Raw genomic sequence first — 20,010 nt, forward strand, 5'->3', positions numbered from 1 at the left:
GAGGGAAAAAGAGAGAGGCCCAAGCAGGTTCTGCACAGTCAGCACGGAGCCCAGTGAGGGGCTTGAACCCACAAACTGTGAGATCATGACCTGAGCCGAGGTTGGATGCTAAACAACCTGAGCCACCCAGGCACCCCTTAACCAGGTTTTAAATGTACAGTTCAGTGGTGTTAAATATATTCACATTGTTGTGTAACAGCTCTCCATAACTTTTTCATCTTGCAAATTAGAAACTTTCTGTGTAATGAAGAAGTCCCTGTGAATCAGCATTCTACTTTCTGTTTTTATGAAATTGGCCATTCTAGATACTTCATGTAAATGAAATCATACAGAATTTGCCTTGTTGTGACTGACTTATTTCACTTAGCATAATGTCCTCAGAGTTCATCAGTGTTTGCCTGTGTCAGAATTTCCTTCCTTTTAAGGCTGAGTGCTATTCTATTGCATGTACATTTCACATTGTGTTCATACATTCATCTGTCCATGGGCATTTGGGTTGCTCCCACCTCTTGTCTATTGTGCATAATGCTGCTGTGAATTTGGAGATGCAAATCTTTCTGCCAGACCCTGCTTTCAATTCTTTTGGCTATCTGCCCAGAAGTGAGATTGCTGGACCATATGGTAGTTATATTTTTAATTTTTTGAGGAAACTACCATTTTTCCATAGTGGTTACACCATTTTAAAATCCCACCAACAGTGTAAGAGTAGGCTTTTTAAATATAAATCAGATCATGTCTCTTTCCTCTTGAAATCCTCTATCAGAACTCTAATTTTCTCAGGTTGGGAGCCTAAATAGTTTCTGAGGGCTATATGGTCCTGCGTGGTCTGCCCTACCTTTTCTGCTTCATATTTCACTACACTTGCCTTTCTTCAGAAAGCTCTGTTAGTCCTACAGCCCACTAAGTTCTTGCCCAGCTCAGACGCTTTGATGGTTGTTCTTCCTTTTCATTTGGAATGTAGCCTACCCAACTCTTTATGTGGGAATTCTGTCATTCTTCAGGATTCAACTCATACATCATCATTTTACAAAGTGTCCACTGACCTCCTCTACTGAATAAGGTTTCTCCTTTGTGCTCTCTTGGAATACTTTCTCATTTCCTTAACAATCTGGAATTGTTTTGTTTATTTGTTAATTTTGTTTTGTCAGTCACTTCTACTAGAAGGGAAGCTCCATAAGAGAAGGAATATTGTCTGTCTTGTTTATTATTGAATCCAAGAAGCTAGTGCCCCTAATAAACCTACAGATTATTCTTTGCTCAAGACTGAACAAGTCTTATCCAAATTAAGGAAGGGGTAGCTATTTTAGGCTAAGGAATGGCATGCTTCAGAAGCTTCCCTGGATTTTTAATTTTTCACATGTTGATGAAACTTTTACAAGAAAGAAGAAGAAAACACACACAAAAATGAAAATGTAGCTAAGTGGAATGGACCAAGACACATACTAAGTGAGGCCAGAAGTTGCCCATAGCTTTAAGAGCTAAGTTGTTTCATTTTGTTTTGTTTTACCATGAATAGAGAATGTACACCAACTGACCTCTGTTAACCTTGCCACGTCTACCAGTTTATGAAAGTCCAAACTATACAGAAGTCTCATCTTTCAGACCCTGTTGTCATGGATGATAAATTTATCAGTTATATTTCAGATTTTGAATTGAACATCTCAGGCAATTTATTCTGCAAAATTCCTTGAAATGTTAGTTGCATGTTGCAAATTTTAAGGGGAGGTGACAAGCTTAGTTACACTGTAGCACATAAATGGTGATCTCCTTTTGGTAATATTTCTATGGCTCAGAATAAACTTAATTTCTGTCTAAGACAACTGTTTAAGGCTCTGCTCTGTATGAAGTCCTCTGGAGGAAACAATGTAAGAACCTGCCTTCCAGCATTTTAATATCTTCAGATGTTCTGCTCTGTTATCACTCCTCTCTGACTTTGAACCTGCTGTTCCTTTGCCAATACCCTTGCTGTTTCTTTGCCTAATGCTTTCTAATTTTGTAAGATAAATCACAGGTGTCCTATTCTCCAGGAAACTATCCCCTTACACCCCCAAAGCCAGATTAAATGTACCTCCATGGGAACCTATGTATACTATACTTTAATGTGGCATTTCATCAATTCTAAGATGCACTCTTTAATATTTAGCATCTCTAAAATCAAATGTGTCTCATCAATGACATCCTAGATTGATTAAATTTGTTATTCTCAGTTACTGAAAAGGGAGTTCATGGGAGCTGGGACTGTGGTTCATCTTTCTAAATATTTTCAGTGTCTATTACAGTGCCTCAGTAACTCACTATAAGTGCTTAACAAAAGGACACAGGGATAGAAAAGCTACAAACTCACTGATGGATGGCTTCATTATGAGAGAAGTGTAAAATGAAGATAAATAGAGGTTATATCTGTTTGGGAAAGATCAGGGGAGACCAGAAAAGTGGACATTTGAACAGAATCTCAAACAAAGAGAACGATATTTCCCACCCAATAATTCAAGGAGCATCATTCAAGGCAGAAGCAAGAGCACAAACAGGAAAGTGAGAAAGATGAGTGAGACTTCAGAAAAAAAAAGTTGTTTGGCTAATTTTAGTGGAATGCAAATGGGTAAAGAAGTACAGTCAGAGGAATGTAGAGAGAGATTAAGAGTGGCGTGAATACTATGACAAAGTGTCCATGTTTTGTTCCAGAGCACAGAAAAGGGCTTCAAAGGGTGAGTGATATGGTGAAGTTGTGCTTAACTATGTGCCCAGGGGTGATTGGTTGAATGACTTGACTTGTGGAGAGAATGCAGATAAGAAAAGTAGTTACCACCTTTCCACGCTACCCAGGAAGGGGTCCATATGGCATTGTTTTGCATTCACATCATAACTTAAAGGAAAACTTCCACAATTCCTGGACCCTTTTGATGTCCTGCAAATGAAAGAGGAGGATGTCCTCAAATTCCTTGTATCAGGAACTGATTTAGATGGCACCAACCTTGACTTCTGAATGGAGCAGTACAGCTACAAAAGGAAAAGTGATAGTATCTACATCATAAATCTGGAAGAGAACCTGGGAGAAGCTGCTGATGTGGCAGCTGCAGCCATTGTCGCCATTCAGAACCTAGCTGATGTCATTATCATATCATTGAGGAATATTGGCCAGCGAGCTATGCTGAAGTTTGCTGCTGCTACCAGAGCCACTCTTTTTTTTTTAAATTTTTTTTTAACGTTTATTTATTTTTGAGACAGAGAGAGACAGAGCATGAATGGGGGAGGGTCAGAGAGGGAGACACAGAATCTGAAACAGGCTCCAGGCTCTGAGCTGTCAGCACAGAGCCCGACGCGGGCTCGAACTCATGGACCGCGAGATAATGACCTGAGCCGAAGTTGGCTGCTTAACCGACTGAGCCACCCAGGCACCCCCAGAGCCACTCTTATTGCTAGCCACTTCTCTCCTGGAACCTTCCCTAACCGGATCCAGGAAGCCTTCTGGTTGCTGAGACTTCTGGTGGTTACTGACCCCAGGACTGACCACCAGCCTCTCATAGAGGCATCTTGTGTTAACCTGCTTACCATCACTCTGTGTAACACAGACTCTCTTCTGTGCTGTGTAGACATTTCTATCCCTTGCAACAACAAGGGGGCTCACTCAGTGGGTCTGATGTGGTGGAGTCTGGCCCGGGAAGTTCTCCACATGTGTGGCACCATTTCCCATGGGAGGTCATGCTTGATCTCTGCTTCTATGGAGACCCTGAAGAGATTGAAAAGGAAGAGCAGGCTGCTGCTGAAAAGGCTGTGACTGAGGAGGAATTTGAGGGTAAATGGACTACTTTAGTTCGCTGCTATTTAACCTGAAGTTGCAGACTGGTCTGAAGGCTTGCAGCTGCCCTCTGTGCCTATTCAGCATTTTCCTACTGAAGACTGGAATGCTCAGTCTGCCAGTGAAGACTGGTCTGAGGCCCTCATTGCTCAGGCCACTGAATGAGTAGGAGCAACCACTGAGTGGTCTTAAGCTGCTCTTCTGCAGAGGCAAACAAAAGGGAAACGAGGTTGACAGAAAGTAAAGTTTCTGAAAATTGAAAAAAAAAAACAAAACTAGTTACTAGGTGGCTATCGCTTATTTAACAAACGTTTATTCAGCACCTACATAGGTATTATAGCAGTCAATAAGATTTAGTCTTATTTATTGAATCTGTAAAGGTGAACCATCAAACAAACAGGCAAAAATTATAAAATAAAAAGCACAGGTCGCTATCAGTCCTGACCCTAGTCGGGTTGGACACAGGTGTCAGGGGAAGTGGATCAATCAAAGAGGCTTCTGGGAGAAGGTATCATCTTAACTGAGCCCTGAAGGTGAAGAGATGGCAAAGATATCTGGAAAGTAGCAAGTACAAAGTCCCAGTGGTTATATATTACTCTTACTCTGAATTACAAATAATTCAGAATGGAATGGTAAGTTGGTGGGGTGGGTGGAAATGGAGAGGAGGGAAAGGAAGGTTGCTGTGTTGAGGTGGGGAGAGTCAAGAATGTAGTTGGAAAGGGAAATAAGAGGAAAGTGTAACGTTCTGGGGAGAGGAAACAAGGGCCTGATGGGGAAAGGGCAATGGAGATGGAAAGAACAAGAGTCCTTGCTGAAGCAGAATCCATTTAACTTACATTAGACTCATTCATTTGGCAAAATGTAGTAAATCCCTGAGACTTGCCATAGGGGTACTGAGATGACTACAATTATTGGATCACTGCCTTCATCAAAGAACTTGCAGTCTAATGTGAAGTCATTTTGGCTTTGACTCTGATGTTAGGTGTCATGTTCTGTTAATTGGATTAAGTTGATCTTACTCTGGAAGTCATGAGAAGAGAAAGATGCTGGAGGATCATCTTCTGTGTGTGTTGTGTGTGGATGACCAGGCAAATGGCAATATCATTATTAGGCTATTTCCTTTTATACTTCCAATTGTATTCTATGGCCCACCAAGGATAAAAGGAAACTTGCAGACCCTGACTTATATTTTATTTTTTAAGAGAAATAGATCATGATTGGGAGAGAGGAGCAGAGGGAGAGAGAGAATCTGAGGCAGGCTCCATGCTTAGTGCAGAGTCCAAGGCAGGGCTTGATTCCACAACCCTGGGAGCATGACCTGAGCCAAAATCAAAAGTTGAATACTCAACTGACTGAGCCACCCAGGCACCCTGCAGAACATGACTTTTAAGCCAAAGAGCCAGAGTATCTACCATTCTCAGTATAAATACCTGATTCAGAGAATAAGAAATGCATAATATCTGAGAGACACTATCGTGAAGGATTAAGGTAAGGGTTATGAGGATAGTGAGGTATGAATCCTAGCTTCTTCACTAGTTGTATCACCAGTTTATTTAATTTTTCTCTGCCTCTAATTTCTTATCTATAAAATGAGGTAAATAGTAACTAATTCATAAGTTTGCTGTAAGGATTAAATAAATGAATACTTATGAAACATAGATACTTATGTATGCTACATCATAGGCATCCATTCATCTGAAAGATGACACTATGAGTTCCCAGCAGGGTACCAGGACAAGAAAATGAGAAAACTTTCTAGCTTTTCTTGATTTGGGGCTTACATCTTAAGGTTTAGTAAGCACGCAATAGCATTCTATAATTGTGTGTATTCAATTGCATATTCAAATACCTAAATTAAGTATAAAAATGGCTTCCCAGGAGAAAATGATATTATCTGGAGATTAAACAACTATAATCAAGCATGTATTATGAAGTGACTTTATCTGAGGAAATAATTAATATTTTTATGACAGTATCTGGTTGCCAAATAATTCTCTTTGACTCGAACTTACTGATAATGAGATCAGAGCCATAACTTCTGTCTCGATCCTTCACCTGTTCCATGTTCCAGAGTCACTGAGGCTGGCTCATCATGAGGGGCTCTGGGACAAAGGCAGCTAGATAAGAACAGCTAGATGATTCCAAGCCCATTTGTACCACCCCAGAGATAATTTGGAGTGGTTGCCCACTTGGGCCACCTGACATCTTCCCATGGAGACAACAGCTGTTTGCTGCTGGGTAAATGAAGCATGTTGAGAGGAAAAAAAAAAAGAGAATTCAGACAAAGAGCTATATTTTATTGTCATTAGCACTTGCGTCTGTGACTGTTTCTCCCTTCCTGCTGGACAGTGATGGTAATCAGAGGCAGAAGAGACCAGCAACCTTGGCTCAGGAGGAAGCATGGATAAAGAGGGTAAGATGGCCTCACATATGGAAGAGAAACTGAATATTAGAGCGGTAGAGGCAAGACCTTTGCAACTCAGTGTGCATCCTTTGGAGAGTTTGCACTGATCTATATATGATGCTATGATGCTTATATGTAGCTATGATGCTTATATATAAGCAGCCAGCTTATAGGAAGCTGGCTGCCTGCAATAGGGGTAAGGCTGTGTTGAATCTATGTATGCATGCGTGTGTGTGTGGTGGCTCCTCTGACAACACTTAGAAAGATGAGTGTTTAACACTGACCCAAGAATAGGAAGAGACTCAGATTTCTTAATCAGTAGTCGGGCCTGCTGCCAAGGCCTTTACACATATTTTCTCGTCAATTTCTCATAGCAACACTGTTATAAGTATTATTAGCCCAGTTTCGCAAATGAGGAATCTGAGTTTCAGAGAGCTTCTGTACTTGCCTGAAGTCGTGTTGTTGATTAGTGGCGGGAGCAGAATTTAAACTCAGGACAGTAAGGTGCAGGGAATTTGCCTCACTTGACTAGGCATCCCGATGAAATAAACATTTCATCTTTTCCTGGCACCAGGCACACTGAGAACACGCTTCTAGCCTTCAGCTGTAATGACACTCAGAGAAGTTGGAGCAGTTGCCCAGCTGGCAGATTGAATCAGACAGTGACTGCCCATAAGTTCTTACTGTCCTCTCTTGAATCCAGTGGCAATTATCCCTGCAGATTTACTCAGACTGTGTTTGAATTTGTGCTTCAAATGGACAAACTAATTGTCGAGATTGTTCCTAAATCATTGCTGTGATTTCTTGGTAACAAAGCAATTTGACTTCCAACTCTCTTCTTCTGTAGCAAATTCCTCCCTAGCTCCCCCTCCTTCACCTGACAGCTGGCAATCACCCTGCATCCTTCAACCAGCTCTCAAAGTTAACTCAGCGAAACTAGGAGAAACCTTTTCTAGGGCAGGGGAGTCTTCCCTCAACACAAAGCTTACAGCCCACTGAACTTTCTTCATTAAAACAAAGCAAATACTTGCTCATGTCTTATGTGTTCTATTTTGTTATTTTTATTCTCAAAATAATTCATGAGCTCAAAACAGGAGATTCATAATCACCCAGAGGCACCACTGTCAATACAGTGTGTATTCTTCTAGACTTCTTTCCTGCCTTGCACACACATTAACATATTTTATTGTGCTTATCAAGGTTAGTACACATGTCTGTGTGTCCAGCTGCTCTCTGGGGGTTTAGAGAGCCTTCAGTAAGATTACTTGGGATGGCCTTACTTACGTGCTGCTCTACTCAGTACTGGCCAAGTAGGGGAAAGAAGGGAACTCATTCAGTTCCCTTGTTACACATCACAGTTTGCCCTCCTCTCAATCCTTACTTGAGAAAGCCATCAGCTAACTAACACTCCTTCCCAGGTGCCTCACACCCCAAATTTTAATGATTATCCCCAAAATAACCCTACTTCATAACCTGTACTACACATGGACCAGTTTTTCACTTCATTATTGAAAATCTTATATGGTACTTTTCAGTAACCAGATATCCTATAGAATCCCAACAGGTTTCTTGAGCACATGCTACTTCTAGGATGTGCTAGGTGTGTAGATTACCCAAGAGTCCAAGGAACTTAGATCCCCACCAGCTATAGTTCAGTTCAGAAACATTTATTGGTGGAATGTTTGCTGCTGGTGGTACAATAATGGACCAAGAAGTCTTTATGTTGGGGCACCTGGGTGGCTCAGTTAATTAAGTGTCCGGCTTTGGCTCAGGTCATGATCTCATGGTTCATGAGTTTGAGCCCCATGTCGCACTCTGTGCTGACAGCTTGGAACCTGGAACCTGCTTCAGATTTTGTGTCTCCCTCTTTCTCTGCTCCTCCCCCACTCACGCTCTGTCTCTCTCAAAAAACAAATATTAAAAAAAAAATTAAAAAGAAGTCTTTATGTTCTCATGAGAAAAAAGGTACATACATGTTTAGAAAAACAAGAAGAAGAAGAAAAAAAAGATTCTCAGTGTGTCAGTCATGAGAGCACAGATAAAGGACACTTGGCTAAACATGGATGTCCAGGGAAAGCATCTGGGAAGAAATCATGTATGAGTTAAGTTTGAAGGCTGCGCAATAACCAGGTGAAACACATTTGGGGATATAATCCTTAAACATTTTTATAAGTTAAAAAAAACCTGTTACCATAAAATAATCATAGGTGATATTAGGTGACCACTTACTAGGTCACAGCCTCTCTACTAAGTACATTTAATGCATTGCCTCACTTGGCCTTCTCAAAAATTCTGTGAGGTAAGTGCTATTCTCATTTCATAGATGTGAATATCAAGTCTCACAGAGTTTGATAAGTTGCCCAAGGTCATGTAGTGCATGATGGAACTGGGTATTGATCCAGGCAGTCTCTCCAGAACCTGCACACCTAGCTACTATTCTACAGTTGATGTTTTGGAAAGTTATTCTAATATGATGGCCTATGGAAAGGAAAGATGACAGACATATTTAGCTATAAATGATCATTCACATTTGTTTCCATTTTGCTGACAGCACTGATAGTCTGAAGAGTTCACTCTTAGGGACCACTTTTTTTTTTTTTTGATGACCTACACCTGCAAAGAGCAAAGGACTTGACAATTCCAGAAAGGAGAGCATTAATATTGGGCAAGTAGCTACCATGTGCCAGGAATACAGTGTCTTATTCAATGTTCATATTTTTCTGTATAGTATACTATAATTCCTAGTTTATAGCTTCAGTCAATCCAGCAATTTGACAAATGTCCCCCATCTAGCAAGTGGCATAAGTGAGATTTGAACTTATGTTTCTAATGCCAGAATTCATACACATTTCACCATATTGGGCTGCCTCTTGGAGTCAGATGGCTAGCTTGATTTGAAACCTGCTTCACCATGTATTTTGCTTTGGAGACTTTCTGATCCTGTTTTCTCATTTGATAATCAGAGTGATAATACCGTTGTTTCCCAATTTTTTTAAATTTTTTAATGTTTATTTTATTTTTGAGAGAGGGAGAGAGAGAGCGCGCGAGTTGGGGAGAGGCAAGGAAAAAGAGAGGGGGAGACACAGAATCTGAAGCAGGCTCCAGGCTCCAAGCTGTCAGCACAGAGCCTGAGGCAGGGCTCGAACCCAGAGGAATTATGAGCTGAGCCGAAGTGGGGCGCTCAACTGACTGAGCCACGCAGGCGCCCCTTATTTTCCAATCCTTGAAAATTATTTGGGATAATGTTTCTGAATGTACTTTTGTAAATTACAAGTAGCAATCTCAATGTGTGACATCTTATACAAATTCACTTTACAATTCCACAAATCCATTATTTTCCCAGATCATAGATCTCTGGCCCCATTCTGACTTTCTCAGAGAGCTTAAGCGCTGTCCAATCATACAGTTACCTCTCTTGGGTGAGCCTGGCCTTCTCTAGGTCTCCAGCTTAACTCAGAATTTTAGGAAAGATGGCTTGCATTTCCTATCAAGCTGTATCTCCAGCATCTTCAGTTAACAGATGGAGGGCAGCACTGAGCTAGAATAAGTTCCTTCATGATTATTTAAACCATCAGTTCTTTAAAAAGGATCTTAAGATCCATTAAATATTCATGAAAGGAACTTCTTGGCAGTTCCTCCATTGTAGGTAATTACAGAGGGTTTAAAATATCTGACGTTGCTTGGGAGAACACAAAGCTCTGTCAGCTGCAAGCAGACAGCTGATTTGTAATTTAATTAACATCCTGGCTTGTCCTGTTCTTTGTGGCAAAAAGTGGAAATGTATTTCCTTTCATTTCTGAGTTTTGTTTGAAAAAATTCAAATGGAGCACCTGGGAGAGCTTTTCATCTCTCAGATCTGTCGTGTTACTTACATCCTGCGCCAGTCCTCCAAACATTCCTCTTTCAAGTGTCCTTTGGGCCAGCTGTATTGCTGATTGTGGGTCATTGGTTTTTGTTTGGTTTTGTTTTGGTTTTTTGAAGGTTAACTTCATTTGGGGAAGATCTGGGTGCAATCAGCAATCAGTGAGCTCCAAACCAGTTTTATTAGCTCTGTGAGTAATGGATTTTGAAGAGAGATTTGGCCACAGACTATCTATTCAGTGAATGTTGATTGAGACTTTCTAGGTAGCAGGTGCTGAAGGTCAGCAGTGACCTGACTCTATGGAGGTTTCAGCCCAATAGAGGAGGCAAACATTAAGCAAATGATTGTAGAAATTAAATGTAAAATCAAAATGTGATTTATGAAAAATCAGTACAAGGGTACCCTGAAATCGGGTGAGGCAGATTGGTGTGGTATGGAAAGACAAAGGAAACCAGGACACCTCCTTCTGGAAGTAGACGTGAAAATCATGGCTGGTTGGTCTTGTGCTTCTTTCTCTTGTTGTCCTCCTATCTAATGACCCCCTCCCACCCCAGATTTATCACATACATGTGATTCTAGACAAATGGACTAGGATAGTGCCAGAAAGGATGCAAAGGGGGAAGAGAAACTTCCTCTAGCAAAAATATCATTCAGAGAACTTATTTGAAATTAAAGAAATGAATGTAATTACCAATCTGATCACTACATTAAACATTTTTTCTATCTTCTCTTTCTTTTATTCATATTTTCCCTCTAGAGAGAGAGGCAGTGAGTTGCAGAGAGGATGAAGTAAGCATGGTAAATGGAGGTGGGTCACAGGTCACAGATAAGCAATCATGAAAAAAGGAAAGTGCTGGAAAGAGAGAAAGCTGGATACATACTGCACAAGTTTCCAATAAATAAAATTCCTAAAAAGAAATATCAAAGTGTTTAAACCAAATATTTCCCTCAAAATCAGATGGTAACTAGCTGGGCCTGGATGAGCATGCACTGTTACAGGATTCAAACTTAGAGTCTTGAGGGGAAGTGAAGACCCTTTATTTCCATTGTGTTCCTTAATTAAGACCACTTTCTTCACCAGTGGTTTTCTCTATTTTCTGAGCTTCATTCACTTTTTTCTTAGGAATCAGTGCTCTTTATAAGTTCATTATTTACTTACTTTTCTTACTTACTAAATGCTTCTCCTCAAATAGGTGTTTTTTTCCCTGCCAAAGCACATTTCTAAAACTAAGAGTCTTCCTTCCAGCAGTGGCATTTAGTCAGCCAGGTCTAGTGGACACATACTATGTGGTTGGTGTTCTGGCTTGACTGTTCTGTGGGAAACAGACATAGATATCAGAGATTCCTACCATCTAAGAAATCAGATCACAGAGAAGGAGATAATACAGAGAATGCTATATTTTTAAGTTGATTTATTTATTTTTGAGAGAGAGAAAATGAGCACAGGGCAAAGAGAGAAGAGAGGATTCCAAGCAGGCTCCACACCGTCAGCATAGAGCCAGATGTGAGGCTCCAACCCAGGAACAGTGAGATCATGACCTGAGCAGAAATCAAGAGTTGGACGTTTAACCAACTGAGCCACCCAGACACCCTGTTGTTTGTTGATACTGTTAACAGAAGTGGTAGAACTAACGGATTTTGAGTATCTCCTAAGTATCAGACTTTGTGTAAGAAACTACAATCATTGCTTAATTTTGTACTTTTTCATAATGTTGCTATAAGTCTTTTTTTAAATGTTTTATTTATTTTTGAGAGAGAGCACAAGCAGGGGAGAGGTAGAGAGAGAGGGGGACAGAGGATCTGAAGCAGGCTCTTCGCAGAAAGCAGCAAGCTGCTGCAGAGCTCGAACTCATGAATGGTGAGATCATGACCTGAGCCGAAGTCAGACGCTCAACCCACTGTGACCCCCAGATGCCCTGTTACTACAAATCTTAAATGGGATACTCTCTATAACACACGTAGAAAAGTGGTAATGAATAGTGTTCACTAACTGTTCAAGAGCACACACATATGTTCTGGCTCTCTGAGTTTGATCTGATTCTCTCTCTCATCAGAACAGTGCCAACTCCTGCTGCAAGGGGGAAGCAGAGCACTTCTTATGCAGAAACAGAGACTGACCCAGATTTTTATTTATGAGACCTTGAAAAATTTGTGACTTCTCCCTCTGCTAACACATAGTGTGCCAGTGTAATGCCACCTTCCATCCTGTGCAGGAGAGCCTCCAGGGATGGATCACGTGCTGTAGGCTCCTGCCTTTGAATTCTGGGTAACTCAGGGTGGTTCGAACCTACACGGGCATGAGCAGAATGTGGTCAGACTTCCTAGCCTTTGTGCATCCACATGAGGGGCTCCGTGGTTGAAGAAATGTGAGCATGATTGCATTCAGGATCAGCTAGGAGGGCTTTTTGATCAGCACATTACAGTACTGTTCAGATAATTTAGGTTTAGTTCATTGAAAGTCATTTACTGGTCTCTTAGTATGCATTGCCACCAGTGGGGCACTAGAGTTTCAGAGATGGATATGACTCCATCTGTGCTCAAGAGACACTCAGGGGCTAGTAGGAATGATAGGTACATGGATAGGTCTTTGTAGTATAAAGTTGTTATCTGATGACAGAAATCTGTGCAGAACCCTATGGGAGCATATCTTTTCAACCTTCGCAGTCAGTGAAACCTTCCAAGAGGAGATGACACTCAATATGATCATCAAGGACCTGAAAAAGCTTTCCTGGTGAAGCAGTACATGAGTCAGGGTTTAAGCTTCAGAAGGGGAAAGAGGATAGGATTCCAGAAGTCAGGGACAAAATGAGGTAAGACATGAAGAGCAAATGTCTTCCCTGTCTTGATCTCTTCTTCTGCCTCACTCCCCTTAGAGCTTGGAAAGAAAATATGATATTTACAAAAGTACTTTTGCTCCAGAGTCCCGTCCAATGGACCAAGCTGAGGAAAGGAAAAATAAGGCACAGATTTCAAAACAGAGACCCTCTTTAAATGGCTGTCCTTTTACAGGCAATACAGAAACCTCGAAGGTGCCCAGAATGACATCAGTAACTAATAAAAAAGCCTTGGAATGAGAAATAACTCAGAATTTCCCAGATCATTAGGGATGATTCTGAAATCAGGATGTGACTTTTGCACAGTTGTTTAATCTCCCTGGTTAGATGACTCTTGAAGATTACCTAAAAATTAGATTTCCTGAAGAGAAAGTGGGTCTCTTAAGAGCTTTGAAGAAAAACTTGAGAAGAATATTTATGTTTCCTAGGTCAAAAGCAGACTAACATGTATTTGAATCCTAGTTTGACACTCTCCAGATAGGTAATCATGGAAAAAATGCCTAACTATCCAAGCCTCAGATGAGGAGAATAGTAACACCTATCTCTCAGATGTGAAGATGTATGTAAAACGTAGCATAGTTACTGGCATGTTAGCTAAAACTTCCGTTATTGTTGGTTTTAATATTGGCATTAGTGTTAGGATTAGTATTTCTCTTAATATTAGCATTTGTTTTAATATTGGTATTGGTCTTAGTAGTACAAAGCAAAAAATTATTTATGCTCTAGCCAAAGTTGAATCTGAGAAGATTCTACTATGCCATATCAGGGTGCTTCCTTTGGACCCTTGCTTTTGAGTTAAATATGGCACTTCTCACTAGGTCTTGTTCAGTAATCTCTTGTTCAGTCATCTCTTGCATGAAACACTGGAAGAAAATAAATTTAAAAAGGAAAGAGAATATGTGGCTGGCACCAGAAAAAGCATTGTTTAGGTCTCTGGATTGTTCCCTATTGTCTACAGTACATAGCAGTCAGCCTTTCAGCCTTGTTTCTTGCCACACTCTACCTCACATCCCAAGTTCCATCCAAATAGTACTTCAGGCTCACCAGATGTAGAATTGGGTTTGGTGTGTGCATGGTTTATGGAGGACATTTCTCCTGAAGAAACAATTAAAGGAGTGAGAGAAGTACCAAGAAGTTCTACAAGAATGTAGGTCAGGGTGCAATCAAGCTTCAGATGGATCCCATCAGGTGCTTTAGAGTATACTTGGCACCATAGGGTTTATTTCACTTTGAGGTGTGGAGGTTAGGGATTCCACTATAACTCCCAGGCACATCTAAGTAAGGATGCTTCAGTCACCCAAGAGTGATTATTCTGAGGAGTATGCAGATGTGAGCCTTAATGTGTAAAAGGGACTTCCATGAATTTGAGGGGGTGCAATAACATCTGCCATAATCCATTTCAGGATTTCACTGTTCCCTCAAAACATCATCCTCTTTTGTCACTTATATCCTTTATACATGTTGTTGCCTTTGCTGAGAATAGCTCTTACCTCTGTTATCATTCTGGATCCTGTTTCAAACTGGGAAGCCTTAGAGTTAGTGATGATCCTTTTCTGTTTCCACAGAACTCAGCTTATGCTTGTCATTATGACTATGTTACTTAGCTGCACATGTACAGAACTCACTTAATAATTTATGATTTTCTCAAGGTCAAGAACTGTTTCTTATTCAGCTTATATTCTTATCATGTATTACCAAAGGGAATGATGATGAAATAGATATAGAATACTTAAGAATCTGATGTCCTTTAAGATTGTGTCAAGTGAATCATGCATTTGTCTTTTTTTGCTTAAACTTGAATTCATAATGTTTTTCAATGAAAGAGCTTCCATCTAGCAGCCAAAATAACTTTGTAGCTTAAGAAACTTATACCCATTTCATCCATTTCTTTGTCCTTCATAACTTTATTCGCAAATACTTATTGAGCATATGCCAGGTGCTTGGCTGTGGACTAGAGATATAAGGATAAGCAATACTCAAATGTCCAAGTCCTCAGAGACTGTTTGAGTTCAGTGTACACACACACACACACACACACACACACACACACACACAGAAGACATACAGCATGATAAAAACTGTGATTGGTAGAGTATAGGGAGCTATGGGAACACACACAAAATCTCACATTTGCAGTTCACAAAAGCTTTCCAGAAAAGATAATGTCAAAGTTGAGGCCTAAAGGATCAATTAATTTTAAAATGAATAACTTTTACTAATTTTAAAATGAATAACTTTTTGAGCATCAAGATTGGTTTCACAGACTAATTTAAGATCTTATCAGTCTTTTTTTTCTTTTCTTTTTTTTCCTTAGTTTATTTATTTGTTTTTTTTTAATGAAATTTATTGACAAATTGGTTTCCATACAACACCCAGTGCTCATCCCACAAGGTGCCCTCCTCAATACCCATCACCCACCCTCTCCTCCCTCCCACCCCCCATCAACCCTCAGTTTGTTCTCAGTTTTTAAGTCTCTTATGCTTTGGCTCTCTCCCATTCTAACCTCTTTTTTTTTTTCCTTCCCCTCCCCCATGGGTTCCTGTTAAGTTTCTCAGGATCCACATAAGAGTGAAACCATATGGTATCTGTCTTTCTCTGTATGGCTTATTTCACTTAGCATCCCACTCTCCAGTTCCATCCACGTTGCTACAAAAGGCCATATTTCATTTTTTCTCATTGCCACGTAATATTCCATTGTGTATATAAACCACAATTTCTTTATCCATTCATCAGTTGATGGACATTTAGGCTCTTTCCATAATTTGGCTATTATTGAGAGTGCTGCTATGAACATTGGGGTACAAGTGGCCCTATGCATCAGTGCTCCTGTATCCCTTGGATAAATTCCTAGCAGTGCTATTGCTGGGTCATAGGGTAGGTCTATTTTTAATTTTCTGAGGAACCTCCACACTGCTTTCCAGAGCGGCTGCACCAATTTGCATTCCCACCAACAGTGCAAGAGGGTTCCCGTTTCTCCACATCCTCTCCAGCATCTATAGTCTCCTGATTTGTTCATTTTGGCCACTCTGACTGGCGTGAGGTGATACCTGAGTGTGGTTTTGATTTGTATTTCCCTGATAAGGAGCGACGCTGAACATCTTTTCATGTGCCTGTTGGCCATCCGGATGTCTTCTTTAGAGAAGTGTCTATTCATGTTTTCTGCCCATTTCTTCACTGGGTTATTTGTTTTTTGGGTGTGGAGTTTGGTGAGCTCTTTATAGATTTTGGATACTAGCCCTTTGTCCGATATGTCATTTGCGAATATCTTTTCCCATTCCGTTGGTTGCCTTTTAGTTTTGTTGGTTGTTTCCTTTGCTGTGCAGAAGCTTTTTATCTTCATAAGGTCCCAGGAATTCACTTTTGCTTTTAATTCCCTTGCCTTTGGGGATGTGTCGAGGAAGAGATTGCTACGGCTGAGGTCAGAGAGGTCTTTTCCTGCTTTCTCCTCTAAGGTTTTGATGGTTTCCTGTCTCACATTTAGGTCCTTTATCCATTTTGAGTTTATTTTTGTGAATGGTGTGAGAAAGTGGTCTAGTTTCAACCTTCTGCATGTTGCTGTCCAGTTCTCCCAGCACCATTTGTTAAAGAGGCTGTCTTTTTTCCATTGGATGTTCTTTCCTGCTTTGTCAAAGATGAGTTGGCCATACGTTTGTGGGTCTAGTTCTGGGGTTTCTATTCTATTCCATTGGTCTATGTGTCTGTTTTGGTGCCAATACCATGCTGTCTTGATGATGACAGCTTTGTAGTAGAGGCTAAAGTCTGGGATTGTGATGACTCCTGCTTTGGTCTTCTTCTTCAAAATTCCTTTGGCTATTCGGGGCCTTTTGTGGTTCCATATGAATTTTAGGATTGCTTGTTCTAGTTTCGAGAAGAATGCTGGTGCAATTTTGATTGGGATTGCATTGAATGTGTAGATAGCTTTGGGTAGTATTGACATTTTGACAATATTTATTTTTCCAATCCATGAGCAGGGAATGTCTTTCCATTTCTTTAAATCTTCTTCAATTTCCTTCATAAGCTTTCTATAGTTTTCAGCATACAGATCCTTTACATCTTTGGTTAGATTTATTCCTAGGTATTTTATGCTTCTTGGTGCAATTGTGAATGGGATCCGTTTCTTTATTTGTCTTTCTGTTGCTTCATTGTTAGTGTATAAGAATGCAACTGATTTCTGTACATTGATTTTGTATCCTGCAACTTTGCTGAATTCCTGTATCCGTTCTAGCAGACTTTTGGTGGAGTCTATCGGATTTTCCATGTATAATATCATGTCATCTGCAAAAAGCGAAAGCTTGACTTCATCTTTGCCAATTTGGATGCCTTTGATTTCCTTTTGTTGTCTGATTGCTGATGCTAGAACTTCCAGCACTATGTTAAACAGCAGCGGTGAGAGTGGGCATCCTTGTCGTGTTCCTGATCTCAGGGAAAAAGCTCTCAGTTTTTCCCCGTTGAGGATGATGTTAGCTGTGGGCTTTTCATAAATGGCTTTTATGATCTTTAAGTATGTTCCTTCTATCCCGACTTTCTCAAGGGTTTTTATTAAGAAAGGGTGCTGGATTTTGTCAAAGGCCTTTTCTGCATCGATTGACAGGATCATATGGTTCTCCTCTTTTTTTTTGTTAATGTGATGTATCACGTTGATTGATTTGCGAATGTTGAACCAGCCCTGCATCCCAGGAATGAATCCCACTTGATCATGGTGAATAATTCTTTTTATATGCCGTTGAATTCGATTTGCTAGTACCTTATTGAGAATTTTTGCATCCATATTCATCAGGGATATTGGCCTGTAGTTCTCTTTTTTTACTGGGTCTCTGTCTGGTTTAGGAATCAAAGTAATACTGGCTTCATAGAATGAGTCTGGAAGTTTTCCTTCCCTTTCTATTTCTTGGAATAGCTTGAGAAGGATAGGTATTATCTCTGCTTTAAATGTCTGGTAGAACTCCCCTGGGAAGCCATCTGGTCCTGGACTCTTATTTGTTGGGAGATTTTTGATAACCGATTCAATTTCTTCACTGGTTATGGGTCTGTTCAAGCTTTCTATTTCCTCCTGATTGAGTTTTGGAAGAGTGTGGGTGTTCAGGAATTTGTCCATTTCTTCCAGGTTGTCCAATTTGTTGGCATATACTTTTTCATAGTATTCCCTGATAATTGTTTGTATCTCTGAGGGATTGGTTGTAAGAATTCCATTTTCATTCATGATTTTATCTATTTGGGTCATCTCCCTTTTCTTTTTGAGAAGCCTGGCTAGAGGTTTGTCAATTTTGTTTATTTTTTCAAAAAACCAACTCTTGGTTTCGTTGATCTGCTCTACAGTTTTTTTAGTTTCTATATTGTTTATTTCTGCTCTGATCTTTATTATTTCTCTTCTTCTGCTGGGCTTAGGCTCCCTTTGCTGTTCTGCTTCTAGTTCCTTTAGGTGTGCTGTTAGATTTTGTATTTGGGATTTTTCTTGTTTCTTGAGATAGGCCTGGATTGCAATGTATTTTCCTCTCAGGACTGCCTTTGCTGCGTCCCAAAGCGTTTGGATTGTTGTATTTTCATTTTCGTTTGTTTCCATATATTTTTTAATTTCTTCTCTAATTGTCTGGTTGACCCACTCATTCGTTAGTAGGGTGTTCTTTAACCTCCATGCTTATGGAGGTTTTCCAGACTTTTTCTGTGGTTGATTTCAAGCTTCATAGCATTGTGGTCTGAAAGTAAGCATGGTATGATTTCAATTCTTGTAAACTTATGAAGGGCTATTTTGTGACCCAGTATATGATCTATCTTGGAGAATGTTCCATGTGCACTCGAGAAGAAAGTATATTCTGTTGCTTTGGGATGCAGAGTTCTAAATATATCTGTCAAGTCCATCTGATCCAATGTCTCATTCAGGGCCCTTGTTTCTTTATTGACCGTGTGTCTAGATGATCTATCCATTTCTGTAAGTGGTGTATTAAAGTCCCCTGCAATGACCACATTCTTATCAATAAGGTTGCTTATGTTTATGAGTAATTGTTTTATATATTTGGGGGCTCCGGTATTCGGTGCATAGACATTTATAATTGTTAGCTCTTCCTGATGGATAGACCCTGTAACTATTATATAATGTCCTTCTTCATCTCTTGTTACAGCCTTTAATTTAAAGTCTAGTTTGTCTGATATAAGTATGGCTACTCCAGCTTTCTTTTGGCTTCCAGTCGCATGATAAATAGTTCTCCATCCCCTCACTCTCAATCTAAAGGTGTCCTCAGGTGTAAAATGAGTGTCTTATAGACAGCAAATAGATGGGTCTTGTTTTTTTATCCATTCTGATACCCTATGTCTTTTGGTTGGTGCATTTAATCCATTTACATTCAGTGTTATTATAGAAAGATACGGGTTTAGAGTCATTGTGATGTCTGTATGTTTTATGCTTGTAGTGATGTCTCTGGGACTTTGTCTCACAGGGTCCCCCTTAGGATCTCTTGTAGGGCTGGTTAGTGGTGACAAATTCCTTCAGTTTTTGTTTGTTTGGGAAGACCTTTATCTCTCCTTCTATTCTAAATGACAGACTTGCTGGATAAAGGATTCTTGGCTGCATATTTTTTCTGTCTAGCACCCTGAAAATCTCGTGCCAATTCTTTCTGGCCTGCCAAGTTTCAAAAGAGAGATCAGTCACGAGTCTTATAGGTCTCCCTTTATATGTGAGGGCCCGTTTACCCCTTGCTGCTTTCAGAATTTTCTCTTTATCCTTGTATTTTGCCAGTTTCACTATGATATGTCGTGCAGAAGATCGATTCAAGTTACGTCTGAAGGGAGTTCTCTGTGCCTCTTGGATTTCAATGCCTTTTTCCTTCCCCAGTTCAGGGAAGTTCTCAGCTATTATTTCTTCAAGTACCCCTTCAGCACCTTTCCCTCTCTCTTCCTCCTCTGGGATACCAATTATGCGTATATTATTTCTTTTTAGTGTATCACTTAATTCTCTAATTTTCCCCTCATACTCCTGGATTTTTTTATCTCTCTTTTTCTCAGCTTCCTCTTTTTCCATAACTTTATCTTCTAGTTCACCTATTCTCTCCTCTGCCTCTTCAAGCCGAGCTGTGGTGGTTTCCATTTTGTTATGCATTTCGTTTAAAGCGTTTTTCAGCTC

The 20,010-nt window shown here is 40.1% G+C and overlaps 1 protein-coding gene and 1 pseudogene across 10 annotated transcripts in view; both read left to right on the forward strand.

Annotated features, from left to right (window-relative positions):
* Positions 1–20,010, forward strand: part of DLG2 (discs large MAGUK scaffold protein 2) — a 2,073,554-nt gene that overhangs the window by 1,029,415 nt on the left and 1,024,129 nt on the right. The gene's annotated exons all lie outside the window — the stretch shown is intronic.
* Positions 2,802–4,278, forward strand: LOC122483266 (annotated as a pseudogene).

This window comes from Prionailurus bengalensis, chromosome D1 (genome assembly GCF_016509475.1).
Source record: "Prionailurus bengalensis isolate Pbe53 chromosome D1, Fcat_Pben_1.1_paternal_pri, whole genome shotgun sequence".
In the NCBI taxonomy this organism is placed as follows: domain Eukaryota; kingdom Metazoa; phylum Chordata; class Mammalia; order Carnivora; family Felidae; genus Prionailurus; species Prionailurus bengalensis.